At 57.4% G+C, this 20,687-nt stretch overlaps 1 long non-coding RNA gene across 4 annotated transcripts; it reads right to left on the bottom strand.

The window, feature by feature from the left end:
* Window positions 1–2,680: 2,680 nt before the first annotated feature.
* LOC140642682 (uncharacterized) lies at window positions 2,681–20,370 on the bottom strand. 4 transcript variants are annotated; one of them, XR_012039091.1, is made up of 5 exons: window positions 20,215–20,370; window positions 14,260–14,417; window positions 4,358–13,525; window positions 3,464–3,704; window positions 2,681–3,082 (listed from the first exon to the last, which is right to left on the bottom strand). It is a non-coding gene; the product is annotated as an uncharacterized lncRNA (long non-coding RNA). The 4 variants fall into 4 exon arrangements; XR_012039092.1 differs by having other exon boundaries at window positions 4,358–13,522; XR_012039093.1 differs by having other exon boundaries at window positions 3,464–3,751; window positions 4,358–14,417.
* Window positions 20,371–20,687: the final 317 nt, after the last annotated feature.

Here is a 20,687-nt window from a genome sequence, read left to right as displayed (position 1 = left end):
ACCCCTTCTTTGAGATTCAGGTGTTCACAGATCGATCCCCTGCTTGTGCTGGGCACCGCAGAGACAGGGCCATACCCATCGGGCATGGTGACTGCTTCACCAGCCCAAACGTGCTGGTGGCAGAGAAAGATCATGAGTGACCAGAGGAGCATGTGGCACGGGACAGAGGTGACATGTGCCCTGATAGGACAGGCTGTGACACAGAGGAAGGGATAAGTGAGCTCTCATTCAACCGGGGCGGGGGGGGGGGGGGGAGGGGGCGGGTGGCGTATCTAGGAACAGCTGCCCCAGTGCATGCAGCCCGGGTAAGTCGAGGCAAAGAAGGAGGGGAGGGTGCAGGCGTGCTGGGCGTTGGGAACAGCAGGGAAGACGTTGGGGCCTTCCAGGAGCAGCAAGGAGGCTGGAACCAGGGGCAGAGGGCACAGGGGCAGGAGGGGCGGCGTCCACGGCTAAGAGCAGCCGTGAGCACTGAGCGGGCAGGAGAGCAGCATGAGCACGTTGCCACCCCGTGCCCCGTTCCGGTGCAGTCGCTCTTGCAGGATTCCCACCCCAGACCCCAAATTCCCGGCGGGGCCACACTCACACTCACACGCCCTGGAGAAAGCCGGGAAGGACCTACCTCAACATGCTCAGCCATCATTTATCACTGGGGATGATTCAACTGGGCTTCCTTTAAAAAAAAAAAAAAAAAAAAAAAAAGATTTTATTGATTTATTTGAGAGAAAGAGAGTGCACACAAGAAGAGGGAGCAGCAGAGGGAGGGGGAGAAGCAGACTCCTCTCTGAGCAGGGAGCCCGACGTGGACTCGATCCCCGAACCCCGGGATCATGACCTGGAGCCGACGAAGGCGGACACCCAACCGACTGAGCCACCCGGGCGCCCCACCAGCTGCGCTCCCCACTTTGAGATTTGTGCCCTCCCCAGGCTTCCTCAATGAAGATGTATGGAATCTGTATTTCTCACTTATAAATCCATGTTAATGATGAATGTGAAGAATTAACATGTATTTTTAAATGGTTTGAATCGATTATTATTCAGAGGAGGAGGCTTTTAAAAGAGGCAGCAGTGAGTGTTGAGAGTAGGCTCCAGTCCCACCCTTTGGGGGCCCAGGGAGGACCACATGCAGGAGGGAGCAGGCTGGGGGCCACAGGGCCCCCGAGAGGGAAGTCAGGTGTCCCCGCGAGGTCGCCCCCTGCCCTCCATGCTGTCTGCCCTGCCTGGGGTGCTCCACACTCTGTTTCCAAAAAGACTTTCTGCAAACCTGGTCGTCCCCCCACCCTGGCCCCTGGGAGCCTCAGTGTCCCCCTATGCAGAATGGGCTGGGTTGATGTGAAGACTGGGTGAGAACACCGGGAGAGGTGGGTCCCAGGAGGACACAAGGGCCTTCGGTTCTTACGGACAGGTGGCACCTGGTGTCTGGGGCCCACAGGCAGCTGCTCCTGCAGGGGAGGGAGGCCATGCATCCCCCTCCCCCACCAATACAGGGACCTCCCAGGTTTCCTGAGCAGGGGCTCCGGGCCAGGCACCCCTGTAGGCTACCGGGGCCCGTCAGGGACCGAAGAAGTGGGGTCTCTGTCCCCAGGAGCTTGTCCCCGGCAGGAGGGGAAAGAGCAAAGCATGAAGAAGTCTGGCAAGTGCTCACCATCAGGCAGAGATATGAAAATAAGATAATGCAGGGCAGAGTGGAGGGGGGCAGGGTGGGAGCAGTCCTGCACGATGGGGGAGGGGGTCAGGGGGCCCTCCTGGGGAAGAAGGTGGGGGGCGACCTATGGACCCCCAGAGGGAAAGCTCCACAGGCAGAGCCAGGCCATGGGGTGCCATGAGCCTGGCGGGACAAGGACAGGGGCAGAGATGGGAGGTCGGGAGAGAGGCGGGGGCTGAGAATGCACCGGCTCTGGGAATGTTCTGGAAGCAGGAGCACCGGCATGGCTGGGGCCCTGCTCCATCACTGTCGCTGGGCACCCGCCTGGCCCCTGGCGGCTACCTGCAGGCCCGCGGCTGTACCATCTCGGCTCAGGAGTGTCACCTGCTCTGGTCCCTGCCCTGGACTCCAGGCTGAGACGCCGTCGCGGGGCTGCGGCTGGCACCTGGCCAGGGGAAGCCATCACCTTCCCTTCTCCTGGAGCTAGGACATGCTGTCACTGCCCTCACTGGGCTGCGAGGGGGTGCAGACCTCCCCTCGACCCCCCCACGGCTCCTCACTGGGACCACCTCCTCGCACTTGCACCTGCTGATCCCCAAACTCAGGCATCAGCCAGGTGAGGATTTTATCATTAGCGCAGGTGGTCAGGACTGGCTGGGGAGCCCTGGAAGCAGAGGCCGGACCCCACAGGGCTTTGGGTCTCAGCCCCGCTCCCCACTCCCCACCCTGCCCTCCCAGCACCTCACCTGCAGCAAGATAAGCAGCTGTGCCTCAGTCTCCCTATTCCTCCGCTTGTCTGTGTCCCAGACTCGGGTTCCCATGGGCCACAAGCCCAGCCCCAAGCCTCTCAAGTCTGCCTAGGGCTGTAAGGGGGTTGAGGGGTGGGTGCAGCTCCCAGGCTGGGCAACAGTAGGCACCCCTGCCCTGCTTCTTTTCTTTCACTTAACTTTCCTGTTCTCACCCTGTGAATCATTTTAAACAAGCCTACATAGGAAGCCGATTGAACAGCAAAGGTATTTTATTATCCCACGACCTAATTTCACCCTCTCTAGACCCTCACCATGAAGGCTCTGCATGCACCCATTGTACAGACGAGAAAACCGAGGCCCCGGGGGGCGAATAACTTGCCCCAGGACGCACGGCTAGTAAAGCCACAAACGGTGGGTCCCTTCTGACTCCAGAAATCATGTGTGCGTTGGATCTTGTTTATTGGGTTGTTTTTGTGTGTGTGTGTGGGGGGGGGTTTGCCTATAACAAGACAAACTTGTTCTTTGACCCCTTCAAATCTCTGCAGAGCGTGGGGAAGAGTCCAGACGCGTTCAGTAAATCAACAGGAGCACCCACGTGCCTGGAGTCGTAATGCCCAGCTGTCTGGGGCCCTGCGTTTAAGACAGATCCGACGCTCCAGTTCCCCGCTGACGGCCGAGCATGATCTCCTGTCTTCAGGAAAAAAAAAGACAACCCCAAATGTCAAAACCTGATTTTAATTAGTAGAACTCTTTGGGCGCACGCAAGGCTGGGATCCATCTGGAACACAGGGAGGCCACAGCTGTTTATTAGCCCGGGAGGCAGAGGCAGGCATGGCCAGGGTCCTCCCACAGCCACTGGAACCCAAGCTGCCTGCTGCCCACTCCCGGGGCGGGGAGTGGCGGGGACATGCTTCCCAGGAGAGGCGGCCGCTTGGCGCCCTGTGTCACCTGCCCCCAGGGCGCACCAGGCACGCGCATCACCTGTACCGGGAGTGCTGGGCCCCCGAGGTGCAAGCTTGTGGGGGGGGGGCTGACAAAGGGACTCTGCTGCTGGGGGGATGGCGGCCAATACCTGCACCTAGCATCCTCGGGTTCAACGCGGGGGGAGGTACACCTGCGTGCCACTTGGGAGCCTTTGAGAGGGACCCGGTTATCCCAGCCCCGTCCAGGTGGTCCTTTGGCCGGCTGACACCCCAGGCTTGTTAGAAGCTTCTGACAACAGCTTGTCACCCCAAAGCTGCCGTCTGAGCAGGTGGCCGAAATCGCTCCTCCCCAGCGCCAACTGGAAGGTCGCCACCAGCGGGATTTGAGACCTGTGTTTGACGGTCGCGAATTGGCATTCAGGTTGCTATTTCCTCCGCTGGGGGTGGGGAGTAGAAGACGATTCCCGGGAGTAACTCCCACTCACAGGCCCAGCTCAAAGCCCCTGCACGCACGACTCCCCCCACCGCCTCACAGGTGACACCAACAGGTATGTACTATTGCTCTCTGCTCCCTTACAGACAGGGAAGCTGAGGCACAGAGAGAGGGCTTGTACCCAAGGTGGCACATCTAGCCAGGGGCAGAGCAAGGATTGGTGTGGCCAGCCGGGACATGCCCCAGGGCTTTTGCACCTGCTGTCATTTGCTCTATACGCCTCCTTCAGGCCACCCCTCTCAGCCTTATGACTCAGGCCCAACCTGCAGCCTCCCGGAGAGTGCCCAGGAGAGTGGTGCTCCCACCTCTCAACCTTCTATGTCCACCTCGCGGTCCCTCCTGCCCAGCTGCATCCAGCCCGGCCCATCTCTGCACATCCAGGGCAGAGGGTCAGAAGGTGTGTGGAGGGAAGGAAACCACGGGGAAGGGAGGGGAGAGGCATCACATCCCCAAGCGAGATGTTCTCATAATTGAGCAGCCGTGGGCCATCCAAGCTGTCCTAACCAGGCAGGACTGTCCCCTGGAGGAGCAGAGAGGTTAAGTCGCTCACCTGGGGTCACACAGCCAGGAGTCAAGTCTCAGGACGCCGGGTTTGTGAGGCACTTAGCCGCCGTCTCTGAGGTGACCACAGCAGGACTGGAGCCCTCCGCCCGTCGGCAGCTACGTCCCTTCTTCCCCCTCGGCCCCCGGCCCTTTCCAGACAGTCCTTCTGGAGGCCGGTTTGCTCCAGCCCCCCTCGCGCTCTTTCCTTTGTCTCTGCAAAATGATGCCCTCGAACCGGGGGCCTTAGCTGGGTTCAGCCTGCTGTGATGTGAGAAGGGAGCTCCCTGGGAACAAGGGGGGTTTGAGTGGGGGTCCTCGAGGCCGGCGACCCAGGGCAGGGCAGCAGGGACCAGGGCAGAGGACCCTCCGTGAGGGTTCCTTCTCTGCCTCACCCCACAGGGCACTCTCAGGGGACCAGGAAATGGGTGTGTTTAGCGTCCTTTCTAGATGGATGGATAAGTGAGTGGGTGGATGGAGGATGGTAGATGGGTGGGTGTGTGGATGGATGGATAGATGGAGGGGAGGATGGGCGTGTGTTTCTTAACTGACCTCAGCCTGCACAGAGGGCCTGAGTGAAAGGCCAAAGTGTCAAACCCAGCCAGACCCTGGCCCCAGAGCTGCCCCCACTCCCACACCCTGGCTCCCCAGGCTGGCCCAGATCTGGCACCTGTGACTCCTCCAGCCTCCACAGCACACACTTGGCCCTGGCCCAGCTTGACTCAACTCCTTATAATCCTCCCCACCCCCTTGCCCTGGCTGTACCTCCTTCAGATGCTTCTAGATTCATCTCATGTGTCCCCTCTTGATCTTGTATGACCTCCAGGCCTGGACCCTGGGCTCCCACAGCCCTGTCCTTCTTCCCTCTATCCAACCCAGTTTCCACACTGTGTGGTTGCCGCCTGTCATCACCTCTGCTTCCCCTACCAACAAGGCAACAAAGATTGAGGAAAGTCAGCACACAGTTCTAGGGCTAGAGATCTGCAAAAAGGTCAAGACCAGGGACTGGGTTTGCCTTTGCCTGGTAACCTCACCTATGACAGAGTAAACACAAGCATTAGAGGGAGGGATGAGTGGATGGATGAGGGGGTAGATAGATGGGTGGGTGGATGGAGGATGGATGGATGGATGGATGGAGGAGGGATATAGGTGGATGGATGTGTAGGTGGATGGAGGATGGATAAATGGATGGGTGAAAGGGTGGATGGTTGGGTGAGTGGAGGGAGGATGGATAGGAGGATGGATAGATGGATGGATGGATGGGTAGGTGGGTGGGTGGGTGGATGGATGGATAGATGAATAGGAGGATGGGTGGACAGATAGACAGCTGGAAGGAGGATGCATCGGTGTATGGGTGGATGATGGATGGATGAATGGGTGGGTGGGTAGGTGGATGGATGGATAGATGGGTGGATGGGTGAAGGAAGGAATAGAACTGATATCCTGTGCTTTAATATGACATTAGTTCTGTTTCTTCTGCAGCAGGACGACCCCTCACTGCCGAACCACACTGGCCCCCAGAGGTGTTAGGCACCTTCTCAGGGCTCCCCCTCTCTCCTTCCTGAGCTCCTCCACCACAACCATAAGTACAACGTGTGGTCACCCTCTGAGTCTGTACTGTGGCCTCCACAGATCCCGGGTGCTCATAGACGAGCAAGGCCAGTGGCCTTACCTTCTGGGTCTTTGCTCAGGGTCACCTGCTTTGCCTCAGCGCCAAGGACAGCGCCTAGAACCGTGTCTGAAAGACAGTGGCAGGTCCGCTGGTGGGAGCCAGTGTCATGGCAGCTGATGCACTTACGGGGACTGTTTGGGCAGCCCCAGGAGTGAGGGAGTACCTGCTTGGGGGAACGGGAAAGGCTTCGCCAAGGAGGGAGCATTTGTGGGTTTTGAAGGATGAGTAGGAGTTGGTCTGATCAGGAAGGAAGACTTCACAATTCTGGCATCGGGACAGTATTTGTTAATAGAAGGCGCAGTGGAGGAGTCGGCCGAGAAGCGGGGACGGGTTTGAAGGTAAAGGAGAGGAGACGGCATGGTGCTGCCACGAGGGTACACGGGCCAGGAGGATGTCTCTCCGGCATATTTTAGGCTGAGGGTGTGGTTTCTTAGGAAACCAGGGCTGGGAGGTCACCCCGAATGAGGGTAGGCATGGGTTATTTATGCGCCCCCCAAGTTCTGCCCAGGGCTTTGCACACAGTAGGCGCTCGTAGACAGCACAGGCACGCAGGCCGGTTTACTTGGAGCAGTGCGTGTGGGTGACGTCGCTGGTCCTGGGCATCGCCAGCCAGAGCAGAGGGGTCCGGACCCCCTAGGGCCTTGTCCGGCCGCCCACCCAGACACGCCGGCCGTCACAGCAGCCTCAGAAGGATTTTTCACAAAACTGGGGGCGTCTGGCAGCAAAAACACTCCATTGACCTCAGATCCTTTGTGGCCTGAGAACACAGAGGTTCAAACGCTTCACCTTGGAGAAAGCCCGACCGTCCCCCCGAGGATGGAAGGACATCAGGGTTGACCCACTCACAGCAGCCCCCCACGAACGGCTGCTGAGCAAGGGCCCGGCCGCTCTGGGTGCAGGCAGGGAGGTGGGGGGTGGCCCAGCGGGCCCTCCCTTGGGCCACCTTGGCACAGGGCCAGCTCAGCCCCTTCCCAGTGCTTGGCCCGTGAGTGGGCACCTCTCGCCCCCCGTGTCAACTCTGCCTACAGCAGTGGCCTCCAGCCCCAGAACCTTCCCAGGCTTGGCCTTCCCCGCCGGACGCCGTGAGCTTCTGGGCCTTTGCTCCTGCTCCGAGCCTGCACGGACGGGGCCGGGACCTCATGGAGGAGGCGGGGGAGCCTGGTTGCTCGAATGGCCCCCCCCTTCCCTACCCGGAACCCCTGGAATCATGTGTCCAGGGGGCTCTCTGGCCGGCGGGGCAGACTGCAGAGAATGGCCGATCGGGGCTCGAATCACCTCCTGCCGCTTATCCGCCACATGAATTCGGGGAAGGGTCTCCGAAGTCTCCCCGAGTCTCAGTTTGCTCATCTGCATAATGGGCCTGCACGTCCCGTACTGCAGTGCCGATTAAATGAGAGGCTGACTGGCACCCCCTGGGTGAAGCAGCTGCCCCCCCCCACCCAGCAGGGTCACAGGCTCAGCCCTGCCCTGCCTTCCCCCCACACCTGTCTTCCACACTCCATCCAGCCCCCCTGCTCCCCCAGGTCTCCTGGCCCCCAACTTCTCGACACATCCTTGGTTTGCACAGAGAAGTTAAGCAACTCGCCTGAGGCCACACGGCTAGGGAGGAAGAGAGCCTGAACAAAAACAGTGGCAGCGCGACTCCAGGGTCCCTGTTCTTACTCAGGACCCTCTCCTGCCCTCCTATCATGAGCTCTGCTCTGGAGCTGTTGAGTTTGAGGCGCCTGGGGGCCATCCGATCAGAGATGTGGGCAGGGGTCAGGGAAGGGTACGGGACGCGGGTGGTGATGGGGGACAGCTGTCTTCAGCATGTGAAAGGGCTTCGGGCCGTGGAGAGACCCTCACCCGGGAAGAAGCGGAGAGAACATTTGAGGAGAGGCTGTGGGGGGAGGCCAGGCCTGCCCAGCCCTGTGCAGCCCTGCCCATGCTCCCTCTGCCCTCTCACTGGTGACATCCCACTTGTCCTCACCACCCAGCAGAAATGTCCCCTCTTGCAACCTCCGGAGGCTGGGCCAGCGCCGGGTGTCCTGCTCTTTGAGCCTGAGCAATGGGCTCCGTCTCCTCAAGGACTGGCCTGACCCAAGCCATCCCACTGTGCCCAGCGTGTCCAGCCCAGGCCAGCACCAAGCAGGTGGCATAGAAGGACATTCGTTCACACAAGCAGATTCCCCCACTAGGCCCAGAGGCTGGAAGGGACAGAGCCTGGAGTCTCTGAGGACAAGGACGTGTCTCCGGCACAGAAGCCCCTGGAACCTGGACACCAAGGCTGGTAGGGCAGGTGCCTCTGACCCATGCAGCCACTCAGACTAGCTCGTACCAACTCAAGCCCACACTGTCCGGTCCCTGGTCCCGCTGCCTCTTCCTCTGAGCCCCCAGACCGGGCAGCAGGTCTGAGCTGTGGTCACCGAAGGGTGGGCTGGGGCCACTCTCTGGGAGCCAACCAGGGCTGCAGTCACGCGGGGCAGCCAGAAGCCGCACGGATGTGCCGTCCGTCCAACAGGTGGCAGAGTGCCCACTCTGTGCCGGGCGCTGTCCAGGTCGTGGGGGTCCTGCTGTGTATGAGGCAGGCAGGGCCCCTTCCGTCCTGGAGTACAGTCTGGGGTGCTGGCTGAAGATGGTGCAGCCTTCAGGGTTCTGCCGAGGGTGAGGCTGGGAGCCAGGCAAGGGTGAGGGGGTCTCAGGTACAGACAGCAGCAGGGCCAGGTAGCAAGGGGGAGGGTCCACCTTCAGGCAGCTCAGGTGTGCTAGGGGCAGGCCCATAACTGGTGACCAGGTCTCACCCCGGAGCCCCAGTCTCCTGTCACCAGCAGGGAAATCAGAATCCATGTGGCTGACTTAAGGAGGAGGAACTCAGGCAAGGGCACAAAGACGTGGGGGTCCAGGCAGCAGGGACGGATGCCAGGAATTAGGATCCTACAGCCCGAATTGACCTCTAGAGAGCTACGGGCATCAGCTAGCTACTGCCACATACCAAGTCACCCCAACATTCAACCAAACGTGTATTCTCCAGTGGGGTAGGAGGGTACGGAATCCGGCAGGGACTCAGTGGATGGTTCTAACGCAGGGTCTCTGTGAGTTGCCATCGCCTGAGGGCTTGACCGGGCCAGGACCTTCTTTCAAGCTCACTCACGTGGCCTCGTCGCGTGGCCCCCTCTATAGGGCCGCGCACACGGTGGCAGTGGGTTTCCCTGGAACAAGCGATCCGAGAGGGAGAACGGCCGAGACAGGAAATGCAGCGTCGTTTATACCCTAATTCCAGAAGACACATACCAAGCAGCTCTTCTGAACGCTGCTGGCCACGCAGACTGACCCTGGTGTGGGAGCGGACGGCACAGGGTGTGAACCCAGTTGCGGGGGGGTCATCAGAAGCTCGGGAGGGTCTTGGGCAAACCCTGTACCTCCTTGTGCCTGGAGTTCCTCAGGTGTACACAGGGCAATGTTCTCTCGCCTCCTGGGTACGCAGCCGCTCGGGCTTCTTCCACTAGCCTGGGAGCTCCCTGAGGGCAGGCCCGCGTCGGTGCTCACCCTGGGGTCCAGCCCCTGGTCGCTCTGGTGCAAGCTGAGTGATCCACTCTGTAAACTACAGATTTGTGTCTTGTCCCTGCTTAAATCCTTTCAACAGGACTCTGGGCCAGAGCCCAAACCCCCTGGCTGGACACGCAAAGCCCAGGACCCGGCCCTGCTTGTACCTCCGGCCTCAAATCCTGTCTGTCCACACCCATGCCCTGTGCTCTCACACCAGCCTCCCAGAGGCAAGGATGTTCATCTACCACCTCATCCAGGTGAACTCCTACATATCCTTTTAAACCCAGCTCAGACATCATCTCTCCTGTCACCCCAGGCTGCTACTCCAGACCCCGGTCCCACAGCCCCCTTTGTCCCTGAGAATCATCCCACCTTCTAACTGTCTGGCTGTCAGTCTCCCCACCACATGGGATAGCTCAAGATTGTGTCTGGCTCATCTCTGCGGCCCCAGTGGCCAGCACCAGGCCTGGGTCGCCCTGGTCAGCATTCATCAAGATCCCTGGACGTGAAGGGGCCGTTTGGTTTCAGACGCGGTGGGGCTCGAACCCTCAGCTGAGCTGCTGAGAACATCCAAAGGCTCCACTAAACACCACCTTCCCCAGGCAGGGACCAGCCGGGGGGTCCCCCCTCTGCAGAGACAGCTGTGAGGCTGAATAATTTCTAAGCCTCTTGCCATGGAGCCCTGGTGAAACATTTCAATGGAGTTGAGATTATTCATCAAAGTTGGCATCATGCAGGGTTGCCCTTTCCTCAGGGCGCCACCAAGGGAGTCGGCCTTTCTTAAAAATAGAAGCATCATTATCAGCCTCCATCCACCAGGCAGCCAAAGAGGTCATTTTCAAATGCAAATCCCATCCTCTGACTGTGTCCCCAAAACCCTGGGGGGGGGTGCTTCACACTGGTCAACTGGGGACGGATGAGATCCACACCTCGGGGTGGGTAGCCAGGGCCTGCAGGATGGAGCCACCCCCCCACCCCCCACTGGCTCCCCGGACCAGACCCTGTGATGGCTTCTCTCTGCCCTCCCTGAAGAAGTGACATGAGGTGAGGAAGAAAGGGGGTATAAAAGCATTTCGGGGCAGCCCCGGGTGGCTCAGCGGTTTAGCGCCACCTTCAGCCCAGGGTGTGATCCTGGAGACCCAGGATTGAGTCCCTTGTCAGGCTCCCTGCATGGAGCCTGCTTCTCCCTCTGCCTGTGTCTCTCCCTCCCTCTCTCTCTCTGTGTCTCTCATGAATAAATAAATAAAATATTTTTAAAAAATAAAAGCATTTCAAGCAGAGGAGACAGCCAGGCTCGGGTCCTGACGCAGGAGGGAGTCTGCTCATTGGAAAGCACCATATCCACCTCCTGGGCTCCGGGGAAGATCGCACTCCTCCCACCTGCACATCCTGGGGGCGTGCAGGGCAGAGGGGTCTCTGCGGGAGGGAAAAGCAAGAACCTGAAACAACCAGAGAAACCTCCCTTCGACCACTTATGTGATGGGACCCTGAACAAAGTCTCACTTGAAAAACTGTTCCTGTTGCTTAAAGCACACAGTTAGAGGTTGAAAAGCTAGTCTAGTCGGTGCTGTCCCATACTAGACGCGCGTGGCTATTGTCATCGGAGATGTGGCTCCTCCAAAATGAGATGTCCCTCAAGGATAAACTATGCAGGGGATCCCTGGGTGGCTCAGTGGTTTGGCACCTGCTTTGGCCCAGGGCGCGATCCTGGAGTCCCGGGATCGAGTCCCGCATCAGGCTCCCGGCATGGAGCCTGCTTCTCCCTCTGCCTGTGTCTCTGCCTCTCTCTCTCTCTGGGTCTCTCAGGAATAAATAAATAAATCTTAAAAAAAAAAAAAAAGGATAAACTATGCAATCAGATTAAAAAAAAAAATTTAAAAAACCCTGTAAAATATCTCATTCGTTACTCATATTGATTATATGTTGTAAAAATGTGTCAGATATATTGAGTTAAAATTAATCTTAAAATACTTCACCTACTTCTTTTTACTTTTTTTAAGATATTATTTATTTATTCATGAAAGACACAGAGAGAGAGGCAGAGACATAGAAGGAGAAGCAGGCTCCTTGCAGGGAGCCCGATGTAGGACTCGATCCCAGGACCCAGGGATCACGCCGAGCCGAAGGCAGACACTCAACCCAGGTGGCCCTTCTTTTTACTTTTTGAATGTGGCTACCGGGAAATTTTAAACTTCATCTGTGACTCACCTACATTTCTATTGGACGGAGCTGGCCTAGTCCAATGGCCACCTCTCGTAGACAGTGAGCCTAATGGCCTTGCTCAAGGTCAGACTCCACAGTGAGTCTGGAATCATGAAGCTGAGCGGCCTCATGAGTTTATAGGGCAAATCCAGCGTCCCACTCAGAAAACAAGCACAACATCTGAGTGGGAGGTGTCTTGTGCCAGCATCCACAGCCCCCGAGGAGGCAGAGGGCTGTCAAGCGTCCCAGCCCATGGGGGGGCCTGCAGGCTCTCTCACCCAAGGGCTCGTGTACGCCGGGGACAGTAGCAGAGGTGGTCAGAGGGGAGGGTCCTGAGTGCCGGGTCCCCGGACAGTGAGGGCCTGGCTCGCACCACCCCTCCTTGCCTCCTCCTATCTGAGGATCGCGGAGACCGTGGGAGCAGGAGGACGCAGAGGGGGGACCAGCTGCTGGACCTCACTCGTCTCTGACACTCACTGTCCAGCTCTGGATAGGATGGACCAGCGACTGCTCACCGAGTCGGGGCCTCAGTGGGCTTATGCCTGTTACAGGTCAGGGCAGGAAGCCCAGCTCATGCGATGAGTAAGGCAGGGACCCCGCTGACTCCTGGAACCTCCGGCTGAAGGCACCGGCTGACCCAGATGCTCTGGGGGTGCGGACGGTGCCTGCCTCTTCCGCCTCCCAGCTCCATGCCCCTGTGTCTGGGGGCTTCACGCGTCAGAAGATGCGCCACGTGAGAGCCTGGTGGTGTCTGGACGCCCAAATCCTTCCTCCCCAGCACCCATCCCTCCCACCAGCACCATCAGGATGAGACGTTCGTCTGTCACTCAAGAGGGGACTGTCAGGCGGAGAGTCATTTTTAAATGACACGTGTATCCTCTTGGGGTGCCGAAATGTTTCAAAACTAGAAGGAGGTGGTGGTTGCACATGTGCCGAATGTCACCGAGTCTGTACTTTAAAATGGTTAATGGTATGTTGTGTGGATCGTACCTCAATTTTTTAAAGAAAATAACACGAGGTGCCTTAGACATCTCATTTCAAATTGCAAACAGCTGATTGTATGTTGTCTCGATGTGGGGACTTGTGTCTGGCGATGATTGGCATGCCTTGCAGTGTCGCTGCACTAACCTAGCTCCTGGTGCTTTGTCAACCATTTGCAACTTCGGTTTGTCCCCAAATGAAAAACAAAGATATACCCAAAGCAGGCAGTGCACAGAATCTTCCGGATAGATTTTAAATCCCCCCCCCTACTCTTCCATGGCACATTTTAATGTGGTTCCTTGACCGAGTCCTCAAACCCTGGCGTTTCTTTTTTCAGGGAAACAAACTCGCTTTCCTCACTCACATTGGGTCATTCCACAGTGACAAGTACAACCGGCATGAGCAGGTTTGGAAGCAAGCATGGGATGAGTGGGCGTTTGAAGCAGCCGGTGGGCTGAGGGGAGTAAGCGTAGGGCTGCCAGGCCAGCCGCGTGCCTCTCACAGAGGAGACGCGTGTGCGTGTGCATGTGCGCGTGGGGGCCGGGAGGGTCAGCTCCGCGGAGGTCAGTCACGAAAACTTCTGCTGTAGCTGCTTAGAGGCGTCTGCTGGAGCCCTGGCGGGCGGTGCTCAAGCTCAGAAGAGGTGTAGTCTCACCCAACGTGGGACTCGAACTCACGTGGGGCTCAAACTCACGACCCCAAGTCGCATGCTCCTCCGACTGAGTCAGCCAGACACCCCAGAGGTATATTTTTCTGGTGTAACGAGGATTCAGAGCCAATCTATGGTTGATGCTGCTGCTGGAACATGTCAGACTCCTTGTTTGTCATCTGTCACATTTGCATGAAATTTAGCATCAAAGAGTTCTATCGTCTACTTCCCCGAAACAACAGACTGCCTCCATTTCTCACCCTTTCCTGTCTTCCTGCCCAAGAGCAAGTGATTTAAACTGTTTTAGATCATCGTTTTGGTCTTTATCATATCTCTAAATAACCTGCTTGTGTTGATGACTTGGGGAGTTTTGGCTTCCTTTGGGTTTTTAGATTTAGGCATTATCTCTGGACTGTCCCCTATGGCAGATGGGCATATAGCTTCCTTGCACCGCCCCTTGCAAAGCACACACAACCCTCACACTCCTGTTATGGCTAATTCATGGTTTGATGGAATCAACAGTAAATGTTTCCATCACGCTGCCCATGAAATGCTACGGACGGTCAGCTGCAGAGAGAATGGTACTTATGTAGCCTTCCCTACCCAAATTTTGTTTTCCTAAAGTTAATATATTGTGGTAAGCAAGCTCCACGCCTAGTCTGGAGCCCAACGTGGGGCTTGAACTCACAACCTTGAGTCAGATGATCAACCAACCGAGCCATTCAGGTGCCCCTTCCCAAAGTGAATATTAATTGATGCATTTGTTTGGTTCTTGGTCAATTTTTAAGTTCTAGTCATCAGTTTAGATGACTCACTCACAAACTCACTCTTGGTGTTGTCTATCCCCCACATGCTCCATCCTGGAGCCTTCGAACATGCTCACATCTGGTCCATTGGTCCACAGCGCCTTGGGGCGGAGCTAGTGTCCTGGATGCTCCTTCTCCTCTTTCCTGCATCCCGTTTCCTGCATCCCATATCTTCCTTCTGTTTTGATGTTCCTCTCTTAGTTTGGAGTGATGGAACACACCCCTCTGTCGCTTCCTGAGAAAGAACCCACAGAAGATAGAGGCTTGCCATGCTTCACATGTGGGAAGGTCTCTACCTTCATACCAGGTGGATAGTTTGGCTGGGTATATTAGACTCGGAGGAAGAGAAGCCGTGGTGAGAGCTGTGGGAAAGCGGTCCCTTGCCCCACCAAGGGTTGGGCTTTGCACATGGGAGGAGGGGCTGGGACGGTGGCATCGGGGAAACAGGGAGGTTGGAAACTAAAAAAGAATCAGTAGGGGATTTGCCGAAGCCACACATGGCCAGCCACTTTGGTGGGAGCACCCAGGGAAAGCCACTGGAGGGTTCCATGGGCAGCCACTGCCTGCAGGGCACCATCACCTCTGCAGACGGGCCTGGACCGCTGCAGGTTAGCAGGGTTGGTGACAGAGGACAAGTCAAATGTGGGCCAAGGGAAAATGCAAATAAACTGGGACCCAATTCTTGCCCCTGTGGGTCACTGTGTCTGATTAGGAACAATCAGAGAGGAATGGCTTCTGCTTTGCATCTCCTGCCAAGCTTTGCTGTGCTGCTAGCAGAAGCATTCCTCTCTCGGAACCTGACACCCCTGAACCAGGAGAGCTCAACGGTGCAGAAACAGCAAGTAGAATTCTCTTTCTTTCCAGCCTTATTGAGGTATAACTGGCAAGTAAAATTGTGTCTATTTAAGGTATACAAGGTGATGATTCGATGTATGTAGATATACATCAATCACAAAATGACGGCCACAATCAGTTCATTAACACATCAATCAATCACTCATGTAGGTGCACTTCGTGTGGGGGGTGAGATCTGTTGGTCACCTGAAGCCTTGCCTCCCACGGGTGCTTGATCCAGGGAACTCCAGGCAATAATTCAAGTAACTTCCTTGCCAACATATGAGTTGAAGAGGGGTCTTCTCTTTATCACGAGTGAGTGAGTGATGGAGTCATTAATGCCTTTAAGTCTGGCCAGATCAGAAAACCAATCCCAGATCTCTACGCATACGTCTCTGGAACCACTTCAGTGTCCAAACTGTATCTAACTCCGAGCAGTCGGTGGGGGCAGAGCTAGCATGGGTGCTATGGGGATTTATTATAGAAATTAAACCTTGAAGTCTGGGATGAAGCTGGGAAGTGAAGCTCCAGAGAGAGAGGGGAGGATCAGGGAAGAGGCACTGACCAATGTCCTGGGGCAAGACATACTCAGGTAGGCCCACTGAGTCATGGGAGCCAAGGGCACCCACACAGGAACAAATCAGAAGGGCTGGAGCAGAGGTCCAGGATCAGTCTGTGGCCTCTGGGGCTGGGGCTGGCATTGCGTGTGGTCCACAAGGGAGAAGAGGAACATGTGTGAGTAAACTGGAAAACAAGCTGGGCGTGTCTGCAAGTCCACCCACAGTTCCAGCCACAGAGACATTCAGAGGCCAATGGCTGCTTCCTCCCTGTGCCTCCAAGTCCACGGACTACCCTCCCCTGGCCAGCCCCAGGGAGGCCACACAGGAAGGCTGATCCCTTACTGAGCTCAGAATAGAGCGGTTCTCAGCACCCCGGCTGTAGGCTTCCACAAGAATCACGCCCTGGTCACTTGGCTCCCAAAACTGCTCTTGAAAAGCTAAAGAATCCTCAATCCTAATCCATCGCCTGTAGCTTAGTCTCGCCCCAGACGGATTTCGTGCTCTCTAGCCTTCTGAAAGGTCAAGGGATACGTGTTGGTGCCGGTCTACTTACTCTCAGCAATTTTCCTGGGCTCTCGGTAGACATGGCAAGTAGAACACGTGTTGATGGCTTCACGAATGATTTTCCCTCTGTCCTCCCTGCCCGCTCCTTGCTGGATTTCGATCTCTGGATGTTAACTTCCTAGACTCTTCTCTGGTTTCCTTATCTTTCTCAATTTCTGTCTCTGTCGCTTCCACTCTTTTTCCTGTAGGATCGGGTCCTTGTCCCCGGCTCCTCTCCCGGGCCTCTCATTCCTGCTGCAATTATTTTTATTTCCCCAGAACGGTCTTGCATCTCTGCGCGTCCGTGCGGGATGGCACCTTATTCTCATAGAGGGACCCTCTTGTTCCTCCAGGCGCCTCATTGCGAATCAATGTGGCCACGCTTCTCGTAAACACACCCCGCCTATGACCACGCAGTTCTGCTTCCCTCATATGTCCAATTACAAGATGCAAGCATGTGTCTGCATAAAGACTTGTGCAGAAATGTTCCCTAGCAGTTTTGTCTGTAATTGCCACAAATTGTCAACAACCCAAATGTCCACCAACTGGAGAATGGATAAATCAAGCATGTTATATCTAAACAGTGGAATACTACTCAACCATAAGAGGAGCAAACCGCAGACACGTGCGACAGCCCAGGGCCCCACCAGTGTCCCGCCGAGGGAAAGACGCCTGGCACAAACAAGTGTACGCAGTTCGATGCTGTTTACATGAACTTCTCCAGCAAACAGAGCTTCCCGATGGTGCTAGAAATCAGAACAGGGTCTGCCTGGGCAGGTGCTGGGAACAGGACTCGGCTTGACGGTGCCGGGTGAGAGGCTCTCCTGGCTGATGGGGCACGTCTGACACCCCGAGACAGGTATGTGGTCCACGGGCGTACACATCTGTCAAAACTCAGCAAACTGCGCCCTTGAGACCTGTGCACTACACTTCATTTTTAAAAAAGGAAAAGCTGGGGTCAGTTGGGCATGTGCCTTAGCCTCGGGTCATGATTCCGGGGTCCTGGGATCGAGCCCCACAAACTCCCTGCTCAGCAGGGACACTGCTTCTCCTTCTCCCTCTGTTCTCTGTCTCTGTCTCTCAAATAAGTACATGAATGAATCTTTTTAAAACACAAAATAAAATTAAAAACGGAAAAGCTCATGGGAAGCACTAACGTTTGCCAAGTAGGGTCTTCACTGGATGGGTACCATCCAGGTTCAGGGTCTTGGATCTTTCCACTTGGAAAGGTCATGTCCCCGGAAATGATCTCTGACTTCTTGCCCTTGGAAGTCAAGGCCTGGCGGCCAGTTTTCCAGCAGGGGCAAGGAGGAATAGGGCAAGGGATCTTAATATTTTTTTAAGATTTTATTTATTCGAGAGAGACACAGAGAGAGGCAGAGTCACAGGCAGAGGGAGAAGCAGGCTCCATGCAGGGAGCCCGATGGGGAAGTCAATCCTGGGACCCCAGGATCATGACCTGAGCTGAAGGCAGATGCTCAATCGCTGAGCCACCCATGTGCCCCAAGGGATCTTAATATTGAGTATGACCCCCTGCTCTCCGAGGGGTCCCCTCGTCCTCAGGTGCTCCTGGTACCCTCACTGCTTTGCCCTTGCTGTGGTCTGAACATTTGCATCTCCCCCAAATTGATCTTGATGCCTGATGTGATGGTCATAGGAGGTGGATCCCTCGGGAATGGCACCCATGCCCTTGTAAAAGAGACCCCAGAGAGCTCCCTTGCCACCCCCCACCCCCCGAGAGGACTCCGTGACAGGTGTTGGCTGTGGACCAGGGACAGGGCTCTCACCAGAGCGCGACCATGCCACAGCTTTGATCTGGGCCTTCCCCGTGGCAGGAACCGTGAGAAATAAATTTCTGCTGTTTATAAGCCACTCGGGCTGGCTATTTTGTAATAGCAGCCAGATCGAACAAAGACAATCCTCCCTTGAAGATAAACCTCAGGTTTCCTGCTGGGCTCGGGAAGCACCCGCCCAGCCCAGCGAGCAGAGGAGGGAGATGAACCCCTCATTTAAAATAATCCTCCTGCCCTCCCGCCTCCGGAGGCCCTTGGTGCCACCGACTTCTGAGCCTGGTGTCACTGCTCCTCAGCTTTCCAGGCCGCCAGCTGAGTTCCGGCCTCCTCGGCCCTGCCCAGCGGGCCACGGCTCACCCACGAGTTTTCTGGCTTCCCAAACACTGCTTTGGTTTCCTCTCCTTCTCTCTTGGCACTTGAGGGTGAGGCCTCTCGGGTGATCTTTGCTAGCATTTACTGAGCTTTCGAGAAGAGATAAGCGTGCACATATGGGTCTACGCCCACCACCTCTTTTCCAGAAGGCCCAGCCTTTGCTCTGTTCTGCCCTCAGAGGTACGGCTTTAATCCTCATGGTTACAATGTGGCTGCTCCTGCTCTGGGCATCAAATCCGCATCCCGGGCAGACTGAGCCTGTCCCCCCCTGACAGGAAAGCAAGCCAGCTCTCCTCTTACAGCACATGGCCACTCCTAGCTGCAAGGGAGCTTGAGAACGTCTATGGTCAGGTGCATGCATTGGCACCCCAGCCAGACAGGTCCAGTGGGAAAGGAATGTTTCCACATTCTTCTTGGCTCGTGTGCCCACTCCTGATCCGATCACTGAACCTGGAGGGAATGCAACGAGTGATTGGCTGGCCCGGGTGGCACGCCGACTCCTGTGACAGCAGGGGGGTGCGGGGATGGGCCGGCCCCGTGTGGAGGGGAGATGCGGTGGCAGTCATGGTGCACAGTGTCCACTGGCGCGGTGACCAGTCTGCTCCCCACTCCCGACCCATCTCGGACGTGGTGCTGCCCTGGCCTGGGGTGGGGGGCAGCGAGGGGAGCGCCCCCTGCTTTGCTGAGCCTCACAGAACAGTGACCCTGGACCTCTGAGCCAATGAGCTCACCCGTTTCTGAAGGAGGCGACGTTCCTGAGCGGTGGCCGGGATGCTAACAATAACCAGGCGTGGTGCGGCCTGATTGCAGCTGCCAAAAATAGCAGCTAATTCCAGAACCTCATCAGGGGAGAAAGGGTGACGAAAGCAGGTTTGCAGGCGTGGAGGGTGCGGTGGGGGAGGCGCAGAGGGTCTGCACTCCAGCACCAGAGCCTCGGGGCAGCTGCAGGCCTCTGGGAGCAGCACACCTGCCTGGCACTAAAGACGCCCTGGGCCGGCAGCTGAGCATGGACGGACTTGCCGGCCGGCCCGGTGGCTCCCTGTCCTCCCCATTCGGGGGCTTCTGCTTCTTGGAGCCTGGCCTGTCCCCGGGAAGCAGGACAGATGCCATGTGCTCCGAGATCCTGCTACCCGACCAGGCCCCACACCCCCCGCACCCTCCACAGCCTCACCTCACTGACCCTTTGCCAGCACCCTGCCTGTGTTGCAGATGAGAAACCAGTGGCTGTGACGTGCGATCCCCTCCTGGGGTCCTGCCCATGCTCTGCAGGCCGGGATGCAATCCTGCCTCTACTCTGTATTGGCTGTTGACCTTCCGCAGTGGTTGTGCCCTCTCTGGGCCTTGGGGCCCTGGTCCATTCCATGGGGATACCCACAGTACCCCCTCCTGGGGTTACTGTGAAGACCCGGAGGGCTTGGCCCAGTGCCGGGCAGGTGGGCGTGCTGAGCAAGGCCAGCTCTGACCGCCATCATTCATGCCGGGGGTCCGTGGCCACCCTGCAGGCCTCTCCATGCCCAGAGTGTGGGCACATTCCCATGGTCCAACCCCAGGGCCCGGAGCTGGAGGTGATCCCGAGAGGAGGATGCTAGGCCCACTGGGTGGGGGTCCCCGGTCCAGGGGTCAAGGTCATGAGTGCTCCCAGCCTGGAACCTACACCCCTTCCCCATGGGAAGCCCCACCCCCAGGAATCAGGACACCCAGAGGCGTCTCCACGAGGGTCAGCATGGTGGCAAATAGCAAAGGCTGTCACAGGACACAGTGTCCTGGGGAGGGGGTGGGTGGACTCCCCGGAAAGCTCACTGACCGCCCCACACCAGCCCTGGGCACGTCTGAGCACCACCCTCCACGGAGGCCGCGTCGCAGACTGTGTGCCCAGCTGGGGGCCACGGCGCCCAGGCTCACCCTGGGTGGGCCGGGTATGCTCGCTCACCTGGCTGCAGGGGGACACACAGGGGACGTTAGCCAGCTGCCTCTCCTGCCACGGCGCCTCCGTGCCCCGCACCTGGGTCCCGAGCCCCGCACACAGCCAGCCCCCCCAAAATCACATGCCAACCACAAACGGGACAGGACGCCGTGTTCCCACTCCCTCTCGTGGCCCGTCCCTGGCCTCCGCCCTCCAAGGACGGCCGCACCACCCCTCCCCACCCAGGCCTGGGGCACGGGGCCGGCTAGAGGGGGAGCCGGGTGCTGAAATAGATCTGTCTCCCTGTCCCCGTGCCCGCTCTGTCCGCCGCCCCGAACCGAGAGCCTGGGGCCTCACGTGGAGAAGCGCTTCACAGTTTACGAGGCCTTTTTGGTTCAGTTTCCGTCCCCCATCCTGCCCTGCGGGAGAACACATTCCTGGGCGACAGGGATGCTCAGAGAAGCCGAGCAGCCTTCCCTGGGGTCACAGGGCAGCGAGGC

Source organism: Canis lupus, chromosome 11, assembly GCF_048164855.1.
Source record: "Canis lupus baileyi chromosome 11, mCanLup2.hap1, whole genome shotgun sequence".
Taxonomy (NCBI): domain Eukaryota; kingdom Metazoa; phylum Chordata; class Mammalia; order Carnivora; family Canidae; genus Canis; species Canis lupus.
This window is presented reverse-complemented; position numbering and strand designations above follow the sequence as displayed.